Below are 22,251 nucleotides of genomic sequence, written 5' to 3'. Positions count from 1 at the left end.
CATTATATATTTTTATTAGGCTACTAATTTTTAAAGATTCTTAAAGCAAGAAACGTTTATATGAGAAGCCAATTGGTTAAAATGTACAGTGTATCTGTGAATTTAAAATAATTTTTTTTCTGCTTTAAACCATATTCAAGGAATAGGTCATTTAGAAATATACATTTTTACTCCACGTGTGGTTTTAAATTTTGATGAGTCACATTCTGTTGAACATAAAAGAAAACACTTTGAAGAATGTTGGTCGCTGGCACCAAAGAAACTACTATGGAACTTAATAATTACCAGCTACCAGGATCTTTTCAAAATCTCTACTTTTGTGGTTTAACTTGTGAAGGGTGAGTGAATAATGGAAGAACTTTCTTTTTATTTTATTTATTTATTTATTTATTTATTTATTTTATTTTTTTTTCGGGGGGGGGGGGGGACTGTGCATTTCATATGCATTTACTACTAAATGTTTTAGCATTTATTAGCCTATTATTATATAGCAAAATTAATACATCTTTGAACACAAAAAAGATACTTTTAAGATTGCTGGTTGCTGGCACAAAAAAAATTAAATAAAAATACAATGTAAGTTAATAATTATAAGCAACCAGCATTTTTCAAAAGTGAAGTGGTGAAGGGTAAGTAAATGATGGCAGAACTTTTATTTTGGGGGTAAACTGTCCATTTACAATGTGCATTTACTACCAAATGTATTAGCATATATTAGACTATTTTTACAGATGACTATTTTACTAGATGATGTTTTAGTAGAATATACAAAACAAAACATGGTTTTGTAATAATAGGCTAATAAATGCTGATATACTTGGTAGTGAATGCACATTAAAAGGACAGTCTAGGCTACACTGAGGTTTTGCATATTGCTCCTACATAATGTTTTATTATTATTTTATTAGACAATTATTACAAAACCATTTTTAATAATGTTTTGTAATAAATTAATAAATGCTAATACATTTTATAGTAAATGCACATTAAAGGTAGAGGCGGACTAGGGGATTTGAGGGTCCTAGGCAAGTCCAGTTATAGGGGGGTTTAGCATTGAAACTCAAATCATTCTCTTTTTCTTTAGTTTGTTGTTGTGGTTGTAAATAAACTGTACATTTAAAATATATTTAAAGTGGAACCTTTATCTTCTTAATGTAAAATTAAATACACTAAATTCACAAATAAAAAAAACAAGTTCATAAACTAACTTTAAAGTTAATTAGCCATATTTGTGATTAGATTTCAATATTTGTGTGTAGATTTTTTTTTTTCTTGAAACTGCTGTATTATCTAACGAAACATGAAATCAAATTTAATTCCCAATCAATCACCCTAAATATTTTTGCCATTTTTCATATGAACTGAATAACTGCATTTTGTGAATTGGCAACCGTCACTGATCTCTGGGGAATTATCTGTTATTTGAGCAGGTCTTCTCTTAACAAGCCCAACGTTCTCATCTTCTGACAGGTGTTTAAAAAAGAATGTTGAAAATAAGAATAACGTTAAAATCTTTATGCTTTTAGACATATTTTACAGCATTTAAAAGAGCTATATGATTAATATAGGCTTCCTGTTATTGGTCAGGGCCCCCTAATTCCCTGGGGCCCTAAGCGGCTGCTTACCTCGCTTATTGGTTCATTGGTAAGTTCACCCCAGATTAAAGGCACAGTCCAGGCTACACTGAGCTTTTGCACATTGCTCCTACATAATGTTTTATTATTATTTTATTAGCCTATTATTACAAAACAAACCAAATATTGTAATAATAGGCTAATAAATGCTAGTACATCTGGTAGTGAATGCACATTAAAGGGAATAGTTTAGGCTACATTGAATTTTTTTTAAGTAAAATGTTTAGGCTACTAAAAGATTTTTAATGCACCACTGAAGGTAAAGGTCACCTAAACCTTGGATGACCTCATTAATGGGATGACCTGAGCTAGCAGTGACGTAGCTTCACATTGTGTTCACTAGGTGACGCAACAAACTAAGAAATTATTGAGAGATACCGAAACATTAGAAAACAACCTCAAATACACGTTAAACCTCCGTGAAGTGGTTTCAGACATGTTCCATTAATACAATTTCACTATAAAACCAAGACTATTTGTTATATCATACTTTGTTTTCATACAACAGAATGGATTACTTCATGTACGGCGCGGGTGAGACGCGACACAAACGCGACGCTATGACAATCCACCAATGACTTTACGCGGCAACGAGAACGTCGTATGTGATTGGTAACTGGCTGGTGACGTATAACCACTGCCAGACGCGTCGCGTTGAATACGCAACTTGACTTTGACGCGAGTGCAGTCAGACGTGTCAGAAAAGTCAGCCGCGGAAGTATCGGTTTTCACTTCAACATGGCTTCAAGTGTGACGAGTTGAGATCAGAAGACCAGGAATATTCTTTTTGTTACGAGTCCCAAGGCGTCAAACAAGGGAAAAGACGAGGGAAATATATTCAAGAGCCGCTTTTAGTCAAGTAAGTCAGTCTGAAGTCGTGTTCCTGTCAGTTTCTAGAGTTGTTTGTGTGCCGGCGTCTCAACTGTGTGGCGCATGCGCGGTGCGGCCGAGTAGCGCAGTTTGTGAAGGTAAGTTGTATTGTCAGTTGACAAGACGCCCAATTATTATACGTTTAATGACATTTTAAAGTGATAGTTTATTTCATGAAGGTTTCAAAAAGTTATAAGTTGAAATATCTCGTTATTTTCAATGCAGAATACTATGTATAAAGTCAAAATTGGTTCAAGTCAAGGAAAGTTTTGTGAGAGACATAAAAGTACTGTAACACGACGTATTTGTCAAATACCACAGGTTGTAAACAAGAAAAACACTATTTGAGTGTGTATATGTTAAAATGCAAGTCATAAGAGCACATATTTTAATTTCAGTTTCTGTTTTCATTTCTGTATTTGTTCTAGGTGACATTTCTTGTCAGTATGTTAAATGGATCTCTAATGCATTGTGTAAACATAATAATAATATATGTGTCACATCTAATTTATTCTATGAATTAGGTTTATTAATAAGGGATGAGTGACAGTGTAAACACTTCAGGCTTGAGTTGAGCTTGTCTGAACTCATATATTGCTGTAAAATATATTGTCCTGTTGTTATTTAATTTGGTATCCAAGTGATTTTTCAGAAAGAAAGAAAGAAAGAAAAGATACAGCACTAATAAATCAAGAGCTTACTGGGACTTATTGGGATAATTTTCCCGTAGTTGAAAGTCTTTCACTTTCAAATGACACAGATGTTCGTAGGAATTACAGTATTTACACAGAATTGCTTTGATGCAAACAGATACTTCCATGGAAAATGATGAAGTGGGAGGATGATTTTGCTGGACCGCAGTTCTTGACATCCGTTCCTATTTAAATCTAATGGAGAAGTAATAATGTTTAATCCTGTATTTAATCAGGTGATATCAGCCTCGTTGTTCAGATATGACAATGTACACAGTGGATTGTGTGGGTACAGAAGTCACGCAAACTTCTCTCTTCTTTCATTGGCAGCAGAGGGTAGAAAGGCTCAATTAGAGGCTCTTGTTCTCCAAATGGGTGACGCAAGTTGACATCACTTGGTCTAGACGGCTACATATGGAGAAAAACAAAGGGAGTTTGGCTGTTTCATTTTTGTAGTAACAGAATGTAATATATGTATAAAATGCACAACAAAAATGTACTCAAAATAGTGACTAAAACTGAAGCTGGAGAAGTTTTGTGTGACAGATTTGAGTGTATCTGGTGTTCAAAGGAATTTGGTTTATAAACAAGTTCAGTTGAACTGAAACTGAAACTAATTTATTATTATTTATTTTTTTTGTAGATATTTTTTTTACGATCATGCACCAGTTTAGCTAGGAGTTAAACCATACTTAAAAGCCAAATGTAAAATAATGTTATGCTTTTATTGCATTTAATTGCTAGATCATTATAGGTATTAAACTAGTTTGAAATATATTATTTTTATTATAAAATTTATTGATTTTAAAATTGAATCCTAAGAATTGGGTTAATCACACTTAAAAATTGGCTTTTGTTGCTTGTTCAAACTATTTATTTAAAATAAGTAAAACATAACACCAACAACTTCATTGTTTTGTGTTCAATTTTTTTTAAATTTGTAAAAACTATTAAGTTAACTTAATTGATTAGTGATGGGGCAACATGAATGAATTGTGTGGAACCCAGCATTTTTGCAGTGCATTTTAGCTTCTAAAAGTTCAACGGATTAACTTTCCTTTTGACTTATAGACTTGAAAATGTTATCACAGTTTAGCAAATTGCTCATGTTAATATTTTGGGCAAACATTTTAGCTTTTTAAAATGTGATATTAAAAATTCATTTAAATATTCTTATTAAAAATCATAATAATTTTAATAGTTTAGCCTCTTCTATACCATTTTAGCTTTAAAGGTTTAAAATGAAAGAATAATTTAAATATTCTTATTAAAAATCATAATAATTGTATTAGTTTAGCATTTTCTCAAGCATTTTAGCTTTTAAAAGTTTAAATTATAATACTTTTGAACAGTTTATTATTGAGTTTACAATGCTGTAGTGAGCAAATTCTTTTAAGCTTCTTCGCAAAATCAAAATATGTTATTATTATTTTTAGATGTGTTGATTTAAAATGTTGGTTGCACTTTATTTTAATGAAAAAGTTTATACAATTAATGAACCATTAATGAAGAATTTTAGCTCAATAATTAGCGGATACTTATTTGTTAATAATAAGGTAGTAGTTGTGTTTAGTGATTAGGGATGTAAAAGAAGATTAAACTTTAATAACAGTTAATGTCTTAATAACGGGCAGATAATAAACCAGTAGTAAATGGTGTTAATTGTTACTCAAAGTGTTATAATTTTTTTTTTATCTTCGTTAGTAAATTATGCATTTTAGCTTCTTCACAAACTTTCCCTTTAAAGAATACACAAAAAACGCTCCTAAAATAAAATAATTTTTGCATTTTTCTAATGATGTGGAACTGATGCGCAGTTACTTCTGTATTTTATTGTTTGGTCATATATATAAATTATTGCAGTAAGATTAGATGATTATCACATGAAATAGTTTTTTTTAAATGACAGTATACGTCATTTAGCAAGACTGACTAATTATTTTACAATAGATATATTTTTTCATAACTTGGTGCATTCTTTTTGACATTAAATTTAAACAGTATTCTTCTAAAGAAATAGACACAAATATATATTAAGTAATTACAGTTAATTAAAAAAAATATATAAGCATTTTAAATAATTAATATATAATTACAATAAATAGAATTAGTTCAGTCAGAAATGGAACAAAATTAAAATGCAATATATTTTTTTCATAACTTTCTGAATTCTTGTTGACTTCTAAATTTGAACAGTGATCTTGCAAAAGAATCAAGACACAAATGTTTAGGTAATTGCAGTTTAAAAACTATAAGCATTTAAATAATAAATATATAATTACAATAAATGAAATTCAATTAGTCAGAAATAGAACAAAATTATTACACAATAAATATATTTTTTCATAACTTGTTGCATTCTTATTAACATTTAAATTTGAATAGTAATCTTGCAAAAAAGACAAATAAATAATTACAGTTAATAAAAAAATATCTTAGCATTTTATTTAATAAATACATAATTGCAATAAAAAATAAAATAATTCTGTCAAAAAAGAAAAAATTTATACACAATAAATATAATTTTTCATAAGTTTTTGCATTCTTATTTATATATAAATTTATCTTGTAAAAAAAAAAGATACAAATAAATTTTAAGTAATTACAGTTGATAAAAAAATCTATTAGCATTTTAAATAATAAATATACAGTATAATTACAATAAATGAAATCAATTCAGCCAGAAATAGATCAAATTATTTATCAAGTTATGACAGTTTAATGAACTTGAGTTCATGATAGTGGTTATTTATTAGCTGTGTGTTTGTTAGTTTTGGCTCTGAGTTGTCTGCGTAATTTATCTCTGCTGTAGTTTGGCGCACAAAGCTCTGTTATCTGAAGCTTTCCAGAAGAGATTTAACCCTGAGATGCTCATATACATTAATTTTTGTGAAAAAAAGCAGATTTTAATAGTTTTTCATTGCAGCTGTTACTGCCGTATTGATGTGTGTGTTTACCCATGGATGTTTGTTTTTTTCTGTGTCAGGAAGTAATGGTTCATGTATTAAGTGTGAATTAGTGCCAGGAAGATGTTTCAGATTGGTACTGGGTCCAGCAGGTTGGTTACATATACAAAGTGTGTGATGATGTTTTTTTCAGCCTTTGTTACAGTTTGATATTGGTGGCTATAGCTATACAGACAGTAGCTTGATTGTTGATTGTATTAGAATGGGATTATAGCTAGTCTAATTGTTTTATACATTTTTGTAGTTATTAACTTTATGTTTTTGTGTTTTATTACATTAAATTTAATACAACAAATTTATTTTTTTTACATTTTGTATTTCGTTTATTTTAAAAGAATAATATTTTAATAATTTGTATTATTATTATTATTACTCTTTTTGATTTAATTTTACAAGCATAATTTGATTAAGCATATTATTGGTGTAATAACATGAATATTATATATATATATATATATATATATATATATATATATATATATATATATATATATTGCATATATTAGCATTTATAAGGCTTTTTTTGATCAGTGATTATTTTATATTTCTTGATAATATTGTATATTTAAACAATAGTTAGCTATTATTATTATATGATCATTCATTTATTATTATTTCTAAAATTATATTTTTGTAATGTGAAGGGACGCTGACAAGGGAGGTGTGGATCAAAACGCAGGTTTATTAAACAGAATAGTCAGGCAAGTAACAGACAACACTGGAGCAAACAGATGTATACGGGCAATCCAAAATCGTGGTCAATACACAGGCAAATGGTCAAAAGGCAGGAAGCATACAACGTAAACAAACAAACAAGGCGAGGGTCAAAAACACGGCAAAGCATAATGTCATAATGTTCACAATGTCAGTATAACTAGACTCAGCAATGATGTGTGTGTGTGTGTGTGTGTGTGTGTGTGTGTGTGTGTGTGTGTGTGTGTGTGTGTGTGTATGTGTGTGTGTGTGTGTGCTATATTTATAGTCCTTGTAATGAATGAATGAGCTTCAGCTGTGTTTGTTAGTATAATCACCAGAATTAGGAACAGGTGCGTGTGAGCTGTGCATGACTCGAACTTGTAGTCCATGTAATACATGTAATGCGTGTTTACCAGCAATCTGCAGGCGATCACCAACTGATTGCTGGTGATTGTGACAATTTTATAACCTTTTCTATTTTTTATGAAATATTTTATTATCTGTATTTAAGTTTATTTAATTAGATCCATGTTATTTTCATATTTTTATTATTTTTAATTAAATCTTTTATTAGTTTAGTTTTATATTATTTAGTTTTGTATCTTATGTTTAATTCTAAAAATATATATTTTTATTGTAATTCATTTTATTTTTCTATTTTGTTTGTATTATTTTATAATATCACAATTCTTTAAGTTGAGTACTGATTGCAATAGCTTAATACTTTTTTGATTTAAAAAAATATATTATTTATTTTAATTAATTGTATTTTAATTTATTACTATATATTTTGGATTTTTGACACATATATTTTATTATTTTATAATGTACCATTTTACAAGCCAATTTTAGTCTGACAATATGGCTGTTGTTTTTTCTTTTTGCATAAATCAACTTGAATGTATTGTATTATTTTTTGTATATTTTAATTAATTGCATTTTACATTTAGATTTTATTCTAGATGTATTATTTAATTAAAAATGTTACTTTTTATCCAATATTTTTTATTTAATATTTTATTTTGTTTTTTTTTTTATTATAGTTGTAAGTATTTATTATTTAACTTTTCTATAGCCTCAGTGTTTCTTACTGTGGAACACAGTTGTCTGTTCCTTCAGCAGCCGCTGATTGTGCTCATGGAATGTGCATTCAAGGAATGTCTCACTCTGATAGTGAATTTCAGAGCACGTACATCATGGCAGAACCGGCTGTGACGTCTTCGTCAGTCTTTAATCGTAACATCTTATTAACATATTTCCTGTGAATTGGCATCTTGGTTCCGGAAGAGCAGAGTGACCTACCAGATCTGATAGGGAAACATAGTCCAACACAGACTTTATGAGAAAAAAATGTCATTGTTTGTCAGTGCAAAGGGTTTTCATTGAGCAAGCTTTAAGAGAATTTAAAATCTCATAGTGGTTTGTCCACCCCCAGTTTTCTCATAACTGGCCGTTCAACCACATTCTCTATGTAGAAACTGTTGTTTTCATGCATCACATCACTTCACCCAATGAATCAGCTTTTTTCTTAAACAAATACAGTGTCCTACAATAATAGTGGCATCTTTGATAAATATGAGCAAAACAAAGGCTGGATAATAGTTGAAAATGTCTTTATTGTTTAACCTTTGTTCTTGAAACCCTTGTGGCGATACATAGGGGATGTTGGTTTGTTCGCTGTAAAAAAATGTTAATTAACAGGTTCTGTATTTCGGGATTAACAAGTGTTTTCAGTTTATTTATGGCTGTGAATTGCATTATGGGATGTGGATCTCTGCGTTGACGATTTAATGTGTTTTAATGTTTTGATGTCTTTTAATGTTTTATGTCTCTGCGTTTTAATGTTAAAAATTCAACTCTAAAGTTTAACAAAGTGACTTTTTATTGACATTTTATTAGTTTGAAATTCTATAATGTACACTGTAAAACCCAACAGTCAACTTTATCAAATAAAATAAGTGTAGTTAACTTATAATTTACTGACAGTTAATTATTCTCAGTTGAAAGTAGTTTTGAACTCAGTGTTCAAAGTGAAGATAATGAGTTAATTAAATACCTCATTACTTAAATAGAGTAAGTTCACAGTACTCATAAAGATTAGTTTTTTTACTAAAATGGTTTGTTTGAGTTGTTTGAGTTGCCTTAACTTATCGGGTTTTACAGTACTCAGTTGGTTTAAGTTCTCTTCGTTGTTTGGGTTTCAATGTGCTCAAATTACTTCGTTTATGGATTAAATGGATTAAGTTCACAGTACTCATTAGGACTAGTTTTTGAAACTAAATGGTTTGTTGCAATCAGTTTCCTCAAATGGTTTGAGTTACCTTAACTTTTTGGGCTTTAAAGTGTATAATGGCTGGTTATTACAAGATTTTTGTATAATATACAACAGCAACGCAGACAATATATCACTTTAAAATAATAAAAATGCTAATAAAAGTTACTTTTTCTAACTTTTTAAGGTTAAATGTTCCCTGTATAAAATGCAGTTCCACACAATTCATTCATGTTGTCTCAACACAAATCAATCAAGCTAACTTAATTGTTTTTACAAATTTAGGTTGTTTGAACGTAAAATAATTACGTTATCCCACAAAAACCCTCAAGAATTGTGTTGATTCTGCTCATTATGAATAAGCAGCAAAAAAAAACAATTAAGTGTTGTTAGAAGAAAGATCAAACTCCCATAATGCAAAAGCATGAATAAATGGGGGAAAATAAAAACATGAAATGTAAAACACGGAAAACTGCTGATGTACAGATATTTTTACAGTGTAGTTTTGGAGATTTTCTGACCCCAAAGAGCCTTAAGTCTGTTTAGTTTTACTCTTGTGTTTAAGGACTGAGTGTGTTTGGCCTCTGTGTTTCCTCATGTTTACACCCTTGTTAAACTGGAGTTCATGGTTTCAGAATTTCCTGTTCCTCTTCAGCCATTGCACAGTATGAGTGGAAATGTATACCTCAAACATATTTAGCTTCTAAGAATTCATATGGGGTGCCAATTAATCCAACCTAAATAAATAAATGCATATAGTTGAAGTCAAAATGATTAGCCCTTCTGTGATTTTTCTCTTCTTTTTCAATTTTTTCCCAAATGATGTTTAACAAAGCAAGGATTTTTTTCACAGAATTTCTTATAATATTTTTGCTTCTGGAAAAAACCTTATTTGTTTTATTTTGGCTAGAATAAAAGGAGTTTTTAAAAACCCTTTTTAGGTCAATATTATTGGCGACTAGGGATTACTAGGCAATATTTTTTTTCCGATTTTCTACAGAACGAACCACTGTTATAAAATGACTTGCCTAATTACCCTAATTAACCTTGTTAAGCCTTTAAATTGCACTTTAAGCTGAATACTAGTATCTTAAAAAATGTCTAGTCAAATATTATGTACTGTCATCAAGGCAAAAATTAAAGAAATCAGTTAGAAATAAGTTCTTCTTTCCGTTAAACAGAAATTTGGGAAAAATATATACAGGGGGGCTAATAATTCCAAAGGGCCAATAATTCTGACTTCAACTGTACATTTTGTCAGTTTTTTTGTATTACTACAGGGCACAGTACCTTGAAAGCATGATGTATTCATTTTCTTATTTAGGGCTCACTGGAACTCTTTGTACAGTTGGTGTAATGTTATGTAATGCTTTTCTCCTTTGGATGCAAATAACGGCTGATCTCAGTTTAATGGCGCTTCAGGAACCTATGCAGGGCTTGTTTTGCCGGATACTGGCTTCGCTCTGTCTTTTCGTCAAATCAGCAGCAGTGTGGTTTAATGTTGGTTTCGTGACCCGGGCAACAGATGAAGGCCTGGAGTAGCTCAGGTTTGGGGGATTGGAAAGAAGTGACGCTGTAAATCTGGGTCAGAAGAGGTGGCAACTGACTGTAAGAAAGCAGACAGAGCAGTAAGAGAATGAAAAATTGTTCTGCAGAAGAACAAGAAGTTGCTGATTTGCTCTCAAATGTTTAACACTTTGACTTGGTTTTTACGTCTGGTGGCTTTCTGTGACTTATAAATTCATATGAGTAATCTGTAAGTGTGCAAACCACGCTTTCTCTGCAACAAGTTCAGATAAATTATGCTGCGTTCATTTAATTTCGCACCCACTTAAGAATGATTATTATGTTTTGAGAATGTTTTTTGTAGGATATGCAGACGTATGTCATAATTTCTATTTTTTTTTTACTCTTAAGAATCTTAAAAGATTTTTTTTTTTTTTTGGAAAGAAATTATTTTTTTAAATGGTCACGATACACCAAAACACATTTTTTAGAGATGTTCACAGTTATATAAATGTCCCACGTTGCTAAAACATTGTTGGGACACATATTTCACTGAAGAAGTAAAAATTGTTGTTTTGCATTGTTTCGAACAAATTCATACTTCTGGTTTAAAAAATTTTTTGAAGCTATGTCAAGGAGATCCTTGTGTAAATTCCAGCATGAAGAATCAACTTTATCAGCAGGTACAATATGACATCTTTAAGCTTTCAGCAATAATTTTCAAGAGATAGACTTGGTTCGAACCAATCAGCGCACTCTATTGTGAATGAGGTGCAACTTCATCAATTTACATGCTATAGCTTTGAAGACTGTTTTTACCTGTTACAGTGTGCAGATGGCAGAGAGACGCCACATTGTGTTGCCAACTGTAATTCAAAGAACAATTGTTTGGAGACATGGGTTGTCAGTGTTGCTTTATAAATGTGTCGCAACGAAGGTTTTGTTTTCATTTCCCCGCTATGAGAGCGCAGCTGGACTCACATTTGTGGATTACAGTGGTCTGCTAACACGCGACAAAAATAAGTTTGTAAAGAACATTTTTTTACCTGTGAGCTTTTCGCTTCTGGAAATGGTGAAATCCAGATTTGCCACTTGTCTCCTTTTAAAAAAGACACAGTTCCAGTTTATGTTGATTGTCCTGTCTCTACAGATTTGGTAAATGTGTGATTAGTGTTAGTTGTTTATGTTTACTTAGATGGCAAAGTTAGTAAGTATCGTCAGCAATACTCTTTCAGTTATTAAAGACATACCTTAGTCAAAGTTATTTGGTTACTAAGTTTACAGTACGTTAATTTCACTACAATATTATGGACTGAAAGTTCCGCTGTAAATGCTGCTCTCCGAACGAAAACATGTAAACACCTTAAACTATTACCATCTTGTAGGATTTTTGCCGCATTTTGTGACAGGATAGTCCATACACACACAGTTGTGTTTTTACAGAGAAATGCAGACATTTTTTTTTTCATCCCATACGATCTGCGGTATCAAAAATTCCATTAAAACAACACTCTTCCAGCAGTTTCTCGCATTCAGTATCTTGGCATTCAATATGTTGTTTGTCATAGGGGGCATGCATGAAATGTTCCTGAATCAAGGTAAAAGTGACAAATTTCAATTAAAGTCAACAAATTAACAATGAAACACCTGAAATTACGCGAAACTCCAGAGGAAATGTGGATAGCGCGGTGTGAAATGATGTGCTATAACATGTTAAATAAAAGGTACATTTAAAATGCAACTCATGTAAACACTTAAATCATATTATTGTCCTATTCAGATTAAGGCAAATAATTCCATTACTGATGTCCATGTAAGTGTAGTCACTGTCTATCTCTGTGTTAGTGGTGCCGGTGTGAAAATCAGTGCGTACATGTACTGAAACTCCCCTTTTCTTGCAAACCCTTCCCTCTTTCGCCACTCGACACTCCCACCTGAACAAAGCTGGACTCACCCACTTTCCTGACTTTTTTCAAACTAGAGATGTGAAAACACCCTGCTGAGACGGGGGATTTTATTGCCCTTTAATTCTTTGTCCTCCAGATGCTTATCAGGGATGACGTTTTCTTTCTTTATTCCTCTTGACTGTAAAAAAAAAAATTCTTTGCATTCATAATTTTAGAACCTTTTAAAAAAACGTTTTCTTGGTTGAGCAGTTGTCCTCCAATCATTGATCTTTTACCTTTTACTAAGTCTAAAGTGGGACATTTCAGCGACAATGATGATGAAAGACTTACTACTTGACCATAGGTTGTGGAATTAGCTTTCATTTCCAGTGCCCCATTTAGTCTTAATTTTAGTCATTTAATATTTACCTTAACATCGCCGAGGTGCTGAACTAAATGAATCACCAAGTCTTTGGAAAAAAGATTTCATAAAGCCACCAGTTGCGCAGATCCCTTTTAGCACGCTCCAGCTTTGAATAGCCACCATTGATCTTAGGCTCTGAATGACATCGGTAAACCTCTCTTCTTCAGTGAAATGAAAGCCCGGAATGACTCACAGTGCGGATGCTTGATAATAGTAAATGTCCCACCCAGATGTCCAATATCGCCTATAATTGTGATCGCACAATGCAAAAGGCTGGGTAGAATTATAGAAAAACACTATAAGCAGTGTGTTTTTCAACTGAATGAGTCATTTTCGAGCGCTATTTCTGCTATGGTTACTATTTGCCTCCAGCTGTTTGGATGATTCACAGAAATCTGGAACAATCTGTAACGTACCAGCCATCCTGTTCAGTGGTTTTTTTCAGTTTCACTTTGAATTTCTCTTTTGACTTCTTTAATGTATGCACCTGAATACTGTCAGGTTTCAAATCAACCCTAAATTTGTAATAGTGTCAGCATTGGCTAGAATCTATTACATCAATTTATATGGGGGTGCTTAAATAATCAGATTAATGTTATTAATTATTATGTCTAATACATCAATAAATGTCTACCAATTTAAATGTGATGCCACTACCAGCAGATTAACTTTTCCCACTCGTGAATATTTAATCTCTGAATCAATGTGTCTGGCTTTGCCATTGCAAACACGTTTGGCCGCACTTAGCATGCTTAGTTTGTTTCTCTAATTGCATTAGCTTCGACTGTTTCCAAACAAGTGTCAGCATGATTTTCTTGTATCTCCCGGGATCGTCTGCTCCGAGTTCACCAGCTCGGCTTTCCCAGCCAGTCATGTGAAACCCTCTGGATACCTCACACTTGTTTGGCTCTTCCTAGCGTAGTGACCCGACAAGACCTTTACCTAGAGATGAAGGACTGAGATAGACAAAGAGCAAACGAGGACAAAACTATATGCGATTTCGAATCGGATCACATAAAGCAAACAGATTGTGGTTAACAGTTATTGAGTTATTCAAATTGATGTTAAATCACAATCCCTGATTATATACAAACATTTTTAATAAATGTGTTCCTCTCTTCGAGATCATAACAATGATCAGGATGTGAGGAGAAAATATTGAGGAAAAGTCAAAAACTGCCACTTTAGTACTCAAAAGACTAATTTAATTCGATGTTTCAACTTGCATGAACTTCATCAGGTCACCTGCCTTAAATAATTTCCTAGATGTGCGCACATTGATGTTTTTCTTGAGAAAACATTAAGCTAAAAACATTGAGGAACTCAAAGTCTGTGAGCCTTCAGTGTTATGAGCATCTTCTGCCCAAAATGTCAGTTATTTTAGCCTTAAAGCCAAATTGAACTAGAACCTAAAGTTTATTGACAAACTTTTTTTTTTACGTAACTCCACTAGGACTGGGAATGGCAGTTGGCAGGAAGCACAGTGGTTGCTAAGTGGTTGCTTGGCAGTTGCTAAAATGTTTATGGCACTGCTAGGTGGTTGCTAAGCAGTTGCTAAATGGCAGCCCTTGTGTACATGTTTGATCAAATGCTAATACTTAGTAGGCATTTCTACCATGTGTTATTGCACTTAGATATTTGTTAATAGCATGTAGCTAATCGTTATGAGCACTTGTATCATTGTTACCATGCATAATAAACAGAAAGTCGCATTTGCTAGTGTGAGTCAAAAGAGCCAATAACCAGGTCTCTACGATGTTCTGATGTAGGGATATTGCTGTTTTTAAGTGGTTGCTAGGTCATCCTGTTTTATTGCTATGGTGAAAATTGACAGTTTAGTGATGATACATCAAAGCTTCTTGCCAATATTAGTGATATAAATCAACCCTAATGTCTCTATGACGGTCTCTATGATAGTCAAAAACTGGACCTGGACATTTTGTAAAAATGGCGTTTAAGTCAAAAGTTTTGAGAAAATAATGGTTAAAATGATTTATTGCAAAACTCTATGTCTGATATACCTGAAAAGATACAGCAACAAAATCTAAAGCAGAACACCAATTTTGGCCAAATTTGGGGCTTGTATAATTTTTTTATATGCCCGGATTATTAAAAAGTAATATTTTACATTTTTTATTCAAAAACGATATATCTGATTAGCATGAGGAGATATAGCAATAATCTTGAATGCAGAAGGCACATTTTAACCACATTTTTGCATTGTAGCATAAACAGCTTATGTTAAGGACAGAGTATGACGCCCAATTCACATGGGGCATCAGCTTCAACGCTACCCAATCACTTTGAATGGGTAATGTCAGGTGTTGCCGAGGGCGACATAGTGGCGCAGTAGTTAGTGTTGTCGCCTCACAGCAAGAAGGTCGCTGGGTCACTGGTTTGCTGGTTCGAGCCTCTGCTCAGCTGGTGTTTCTGTGTGGAGTTCTGATGTTCTCCCTGCGTTCGCGTGGGTTTCCTCCGGGTGCTCCAGTTTCCCCCACAGTCCAAAGACATGCGGTACAGGTGAGTTGAGTAGGCTAAACTGTCCGTAGTGTATGAGTGTGTGTGTGAATGAGTGTGTGTGGATGTTTCCCAGAGATGGGTTGCGGCTGGAAGGGCATCCACTGCGTAAAAACTTGCTAGATAAGTTGGCTGTTGATTCCGCTGTGGCGACCCCGGATTAATAAAGGGACTAAGCCAACAAGAAAATGAATGAAGGTGATGCCGAACTGCATTGTGGATCCGTTGGCGCCGCTTCAGAGGTGTTGCTCGCTGCAGAAGCTGGGACTTTCTCAACTTTTCAAGCGCTGATGGAAGCGTCAGCCAATCAGATCGCTGTGTGCAAATACACCAGCTCATTCAGTAGCCGATTGCGGACTAATTTCATTAGCTGACGCTGCTATTACGATCACGTCAGCCCCAACTTCAGACACGCCTTCTGTCAAGCGTTGACGCTGAAGCCCCGTGTGAATAAGGCATAACAGTATGTTGGCTTTCTCAAGCCAACATAATGATTCTCTTCTTGCAGAAATTCTCCCTTCCAGTCTGCACAAGTGATTACTTTTTTTGTCCTATATTTTGGGATTTCCTCCAAAGAGGGTGTTCATAAGATTTTTTCTTTGTTCTGAAAGAGTAATCACTTTCGGTTCACTTTCACACAGATTTCAACATTGCTAAATGGACTAACATTTGCCAATACATGTCATGTGAAAAGGGTATAAATCATTGTTGTGTGTAGGCATGGGACAATAACCGGTTTCAAGGTTTACCATAGTTTGGAAAAGTCAAGTTTTTAAAACTGCTAAAATTAGTTATACCATTCCTAAGGTGTATATATGCGTATTCATAAAGTATTTGTATGTTTTTTTTTATGTGTTTGAGGTTTTTTAGGGCAACAGTATCTCCTGCAGAAAAAGACCCTCTATATCAAAAGATACTTGTCAGCCCAAGATTCAGCAAACATCTATAAAACAAATCACTTGTGCAGTGACTTATTTTATTTTATATCCACAAAAAAGACAGATCTCCAAAAATCTCTTTTGAAATTTTTATGAAATCAGTGTTTTTGAAACGAATAAAAACAGCAGAAGTCTAAATTATTTAGCCTGACATATTTACTGTTATAAAATATTTTAAATGTTTATTAAAATTAAATCTATATTTTGTTTGAAGGGAGGCAATGCTGTTTTTTTACTTGGACATTTAAAAAAGACATATTTTAGAGCAGTAATCACAAAACCATGATATTTTTATCCAAGGTTACCGTACCGTCAGATTCTTATACCGACCCATGCCTAGTTGTGTGTCTTGTCCATCGTTTAGTAGGTTCTCAAATGCTTTCCATACTTTTTTCTTCATCAAGCAATCTCTGATCAGTTGTTTTGGACTGGATCCAAGTCAAATTACTGTTCTGTGTTTATGAATGCTTAAAAACAGGAGTAGCAAAGCTAGTTCCTAGGGTCACTGACCTACAGAGTTGAGCCTAAATAAATACACCTGAAACAGCTGATACTGATCTTAAATCCACACTAGAGTTTGATTATGGGAAATTCAAGGGAAATTCTGTCAGACGGTGATGCAGAAAGTGGAGCTGGATAAAAACAAGACGATGCAAAACTGATAAACTGAGGGATTGCTCAATATTTCACATTTCTTTACAGATGTTTTTATCTTCTGTTGGTTTCACACATTCATGTGACAAGAATTTGCAGGTTAGACTTGAAGTTTGGGATACAGCGAAACACAAAACTTGTTGCATGAGCTTGCGTTTACAGTCTGTCATGCGATTTCTGTCATATAAACGGAATTCTATGGTGTGCAAGAGCAGTGTGACCCATCTTAAGACTCATCAAGGATCAAGGTCTTAAAAGTAACACTCCACTAAGCGTTATTATACAAGTCTCCCAGAGTTCTAAACAGAAATTCTGCCAATCTCTTAGCTTCGCTTGGCATAGATAATTGAGTCAGATTAGACTATAAGCATCTCGTTTAAAAATGACCAGAGTTTCCATAATTGTCCTATTTAAAGCTTGCCTCTTCTCTAGTTACATCATGTACTAATATCGAGGGAAATTGAAAAGTTGCTATTTTGTAGGCCCATAAGGATTTAATGTCAGTCCTAGTACACAATGTACTAAAAGTGGAGTGTTCCTTTGAAGCGAGTATGTTTAAGTGAACTATTGCTGAACATTGGCCTTCAGAAGCAGAAGCAGACACCAAAATCAAATTAAAGATGAAAATGCACCTCATGCAACTTGAAGTGGATCAAAAAAGTTTATGGAAATTGTCTAAAACTGTTGGACAACACCCTTTTGAAAAATCTTTTGGATCAACTTCAAATGTTGACTACTGTTAATGGGTCTTAATTCAATTCGAAATAAACAATAATGCTTAATTGTTATCATATACTCTTGGAGAATAGCCCCCCTCCTTCTACTTAATTTCAGGATGACACTGATCCAAGAACATCGGAGAACTCTGAGCTGACAAAATCCCTTGTTAAAGCTCACGAGGATGAGCAGCAGAGCGGATTATCAGAGTCACACGTTCCTGGATGACTTCCATACGCTCCTGCTCAGCGTGACGCTTCAGAATGTGAGCGGTGGCCTTAACTAACTCTTGAGGAAAAACCCCTCATGGCGGTCCATACCACACCACAAACCTGAGGATGTTTTCTTCCCTCGACATTATGCATGTTTCCTTTTCTTCCCTGCAAAATGAGAGATCCTGCTGTGAGAGATTAGAGGAAGCGCATGAGGCATCCGTCAAGTCTCGCGCTTCAGGCGGACCCGCTGAGGCAACAGTCTCATGGGCTTCTGAGGTCACCAAATAATCTCCTTAACTTTCGCAATTTCGCAGTTCATCTGCAAGCTTCCAGTGCGATTACCAACTGGGCACATTTTGTCCTGACCTGAAACGTTTTTCTTTTACAATATTTGGTTTTGAAAGCCAAACTGAAGGGTTTCCTTCATTCTTGAATGAATTCCCCAATACATATTAAACTGTGATGACATATCATTCTATTTTTAGTGTTTCCTTCTACATCAAAAATCTATTGAAGTAGCACACCGTACGTTATGTTTATGCCACAGTAAGCCATTCTACATTAATCAAACGTACACTGTAAAAAAGGTAATGACAAAATGTTTTTAAGTTACTTTAGTTTAATTTATTAAGTTTTTTGTAGCTATGCAAAGTCTACCAAAATATGTTTAGTTAGATTGACTGATTTCAATTAAGCTGACTAGAAATGTTCATTTGATTTAACACAAATATTTAAGACAGGAACATGTTTTTTTTACAGTGTAAGGTTATTTAAAGTGATAGTTCACCTTAAAATGACAATTCTGTCATAGTTTATTCAATCTTTACTTGTTTTCAAACCTTTATGAGTTCCACAAAAGAAGATAGTTTGAAAAATGTTGGAGACTTCTATACACTGTAAAAAATGCTGGATTCAAACAGTTGCTTCATGTTGAATTGAATTCATTTATTTAAGAGGGACACGCGAAAATATATCTTAACCTCAAAAAGGAAGTTTTAGCACGATTGCTATTTTAAACCTGCAGGCCCAGGACAGCTAAATCTTAAAACAATCAAAGAAAAGAAAAAAAAAAGAGAAAAAAATTTTAAAAATAAAATAAAATTCATTCATTCATTCGTTTTCTTTTCGCCTTAGTCCCTTTATTAATCAGGGGTTGCCACAGCGGAATGAACTACCAACTTTTCCAGCACAGAAATGTGGGCTCGAACCAGCGACCTTCTTGCTGTGAGGCGATCATGCTACCCAATGCCCCACCATGACGCCCATAAAATAAAATAAAATTGGCATTTTAAAACATATAGACTAAACACAAAATCAAACACAGCACTCAGTGTGCACATTTTGATTTGACAAAAATCACCTGCTGGTCCAACACAGTTTGTGCATGTGATGAATTCTGTTGGAAGAGTATTCCATAAACTTGGGGCTCTATAAGAAAAAGACGATTATCCAAACACAAACCAATAAAGTTACCTTAATTGTTTTTGCAAAATTTAAGTGGATTGGACATAAAACAATAATGTTGTTCCGAAAAAAAAACAAAAAACTTAAGAATTGTGTTCATTTTAAATACGAAGTTTTAACAAGTAGCAAAAAAATAAAAATGTTTTTTTTTTTTTGGAGTGTAGTCTGCATTTTTCCTACTATGGAAGTCAATAGTTACGGGTTTCCAACATTTTTCAAAATATCTTTTTTTGTGTTTAACAAAAGAAAGAAACTCTGCAAGATTTGGAACTACTTAAGGGCGAATAAATAGCTAGAAAGTGTTCATTTTTAGGTGAACTATCCCTTTAAACACTTGTAAATACTTGTACTTTTAATGCTTCCATTTCAATATTACACAACCTCTCAGTTTTGCATCCTTCAATATAGTTTTTTTGGGGATTTTATAATAATATTATCTGGGCTGTTACACCAAATAAGAGCCGTGTGTACGTCGTTTCTGTGAAAGTCTCTATCCTTGGTGCTTTCTCATCTTTTTTTCCTCCAGTCTTCCAGTAAAGATAATGGTGCTTTACAGGAAGAGGACATTTGGGAACTCAATAGTAATCAGTATTGATTGTCCTTTGTGGCAGGGGGTTGGAGAGATGGACACCTCCTCTTTACTGGGATGCATTGACTGGCCAGATGTATGATGGTGGAAGAAATATGGATGTGTAACCTCAGGGGTTGTTGAGTGTTTTCAAAGGCAACATCAAATCAAAATATTGTCTTTGGTCTCATTGTGCATAATATGTTAGTGCATGTTTTTAGAGAAAAAAATGCATTTATAATTTTTTAATCTTAGGCTTTTGGCATGTTTTCTGTTTAGTTGATGTAATTGAGACTAGGGCTGCACAACATATTGTTTCAGCATTGATATCGCAATGTGATCATTCGCAATAGTCACATCACAGGATTTATGCAATGTTAAGTTTGTAATATAATTCATCATTTGAATGTGTTTTTGATTCCTGGAATTGTGTAATGATTTCAAAAGCATTCAGGCTTAAGAAATTGTAGCACTTGTGACTTTAACAGCTATTCATTTTATTGAATTATTCAATTATTGTACTTGAATACTGTTAGACTCTGGAAATGGTAAAACACTTTATCTTATTGAGATGCAAATATTCAGTCATCATTAATTCATCAACTTTTGACATGCATGAACATACGCACAATACATGCAAATTCAGAAATGCACTGCAAATAGCACAGACAACAATGACAATGTGTCAGGAAATTTATAGATTAGATTTTATGGAGACGCAGTCCCACAAATTCTTTCCAAATAGAGATATTAAGTCCTCTAGTGAAATTATATTTATATTGCGATGTATATCGTGAAGTTAAATAATATCGCAATGCTAGATGTTTCCAATATCGTGCAGCCTGAATTGAGACTGTGCAGAAAGGGAATATAATGTTTGCCAATAATATCTGTAAAAACGCTAAATATGCTTAAATATATATTTAGGCTTTTTAAAAAGTTTATTTATATGTTGATTTCCAAAAATATGTTTTTACTTCATGGTTACTACACAATCTCGGTTATTTTAGTATGAAATATAAATAAATAAAATTGCAATGTTTTTAGTTTTGATTAAAATTCAAAAAATGTATTTACATTTATTTATATATAATTTTTTTGCTTTTACTTGTTTAGGTTTAGGTAAGTAGCAAACTCATATTTAGTTTTTCCGCTATAAAGGCTCCTACACACCGGGACGCTTTTTGTTTGTGTTTATCGTCAGTGTTTTATGAGAAGTTTTTCCAGATTCAAATCCAAGCTATTTTTACTGGCGTCAAGCAGACGAGTATGCAAAATAACTCCTTGACGTTATATGGCGCTACACAACTTTAAGCTTCTGACATCCCGCTTATAACACAGAAGAAGAGAAAGAGAGGAAGTTCACATGCTTGTTGTTAAAGTTACTGTTGACTCGAACAAGCATGGATGGTTCAAGTAACAGCTCAAGTCAAAACAAAAAAATGAGCATGAGGTGTTTTTTTTTTTATTGCGCTTTTGTGCCTGCCGTTTTGCGTAGTGTGCATGATCACATTGACGCCCTTTATTTAGTCACGAGGCTTTAAATGTCGACGAAAAACGCGAGCAAAAACCGTCTCTCGTATTTATCTATTTTTTTTACTTTTAAACTTCAGTCAATTTACCACTTAAATTCACTTAAATGTACTTTTATTGCTGTTTTTATTGGCTTTTTTTATCATAATGAGTATATCAAGACATTAAATCATGTTTGGGCTCATGTTTCACGCATTCATTATGCATTACGTAGTTGTAAATTATGTCTTATTGACTGCAGTTCACTTAATGGCCACTGGTGTCGCTAATAAGTCATAAATATTTCACATTTAAAGTTTTTCGCAGATAAATCCAGTCATTTTGATAGGAGTTCACACTAATAGGTATTCCATGCACACAAAAAGCCTCTTGGTGTAAAAGTGAGCTTAGACTTTTATTCCGAGTGAAATTTGTGAAAAGTTAGTTATTATAAACACTTTAATTTAGCACTGTTAAAATGTAATCTTTAGTAAATATGCAAATGAATATGGATTTCCTAACACTTTGTTGTGATGCATAAATGTCTCTAGCCTTTCAACACATATTTGTACACTATCTACATATTTGTAAAACCATCTGTAAATTAGCAGTTTTCCCTATTTTGTGATTCATGTTTTTTTTCCCTCTTTATTTGTGCTTTTGAATTGCATTATGGGACCTTGATCTTCCTTCCAAAAGCTTTTAACCTTGGAAAAAATG

General features: G+C 33.1%; 1 protein-coding gene and 1 long non-coding RNA gene across 3 annotated transcripts in view; one reads left to right on the top strand and one right to left on the bottom strand.

Moving 5' to 3' along the window:
- The first annotated feature begins 2,295 nt into the window (after positions 1-2,295).
- The window catches only part of sbno2b (strawberry notch homolog 2b), an 89,052-nt gene continuing 69,096 nt past the window's right edge, over positions 2,296-22,251 (top strand). Inside the window, 1 exon segment of one of the 2 annotated variants that reach the window (NM_001423267.1) lies at positions 2,296-2,493. The gene's annotated coding sequence lies outside the window, so the exon portion shown is untranslated. 2 annotated transcript variants of the gene reach the window in all.
- LOC147831547 (uncharacterized) overlaps positions 7,924-22,251 on the bottom strand; it is a 39,757-nt gene continuing 25,429 nt past the window's right edge. Inside the window, exon 2 of the long non-coding RNA XR_015521877.1 lies at positions 7,924-10,736. This is a non-coding gene — a long non-coding RNA (uncharacterized LOC147831547). The remainder of the gene's footprint in view (positions 10,737-22,251) is intronic.

Source organism: Danio rerio, chromosome 22 (genome assembly GCF_052040795.2).
Source record: "Danio rerio strain M-AB ecotype USA chromosome 22, GRCz13ab, whole genome shotgun sequence".
In the NCBI taxonomy this organism is placed as follows: domain Eukaryota; kingdom Metazoa; phylum Chordata; class Actinopteri; order Cypriniformes; family Danionidae; genus Danio; species Danio rerio.
Note: the sequence above shows the minus strand (reverse complement) of the source record. Positions and strands in the feature narration are given on the sequence as shown.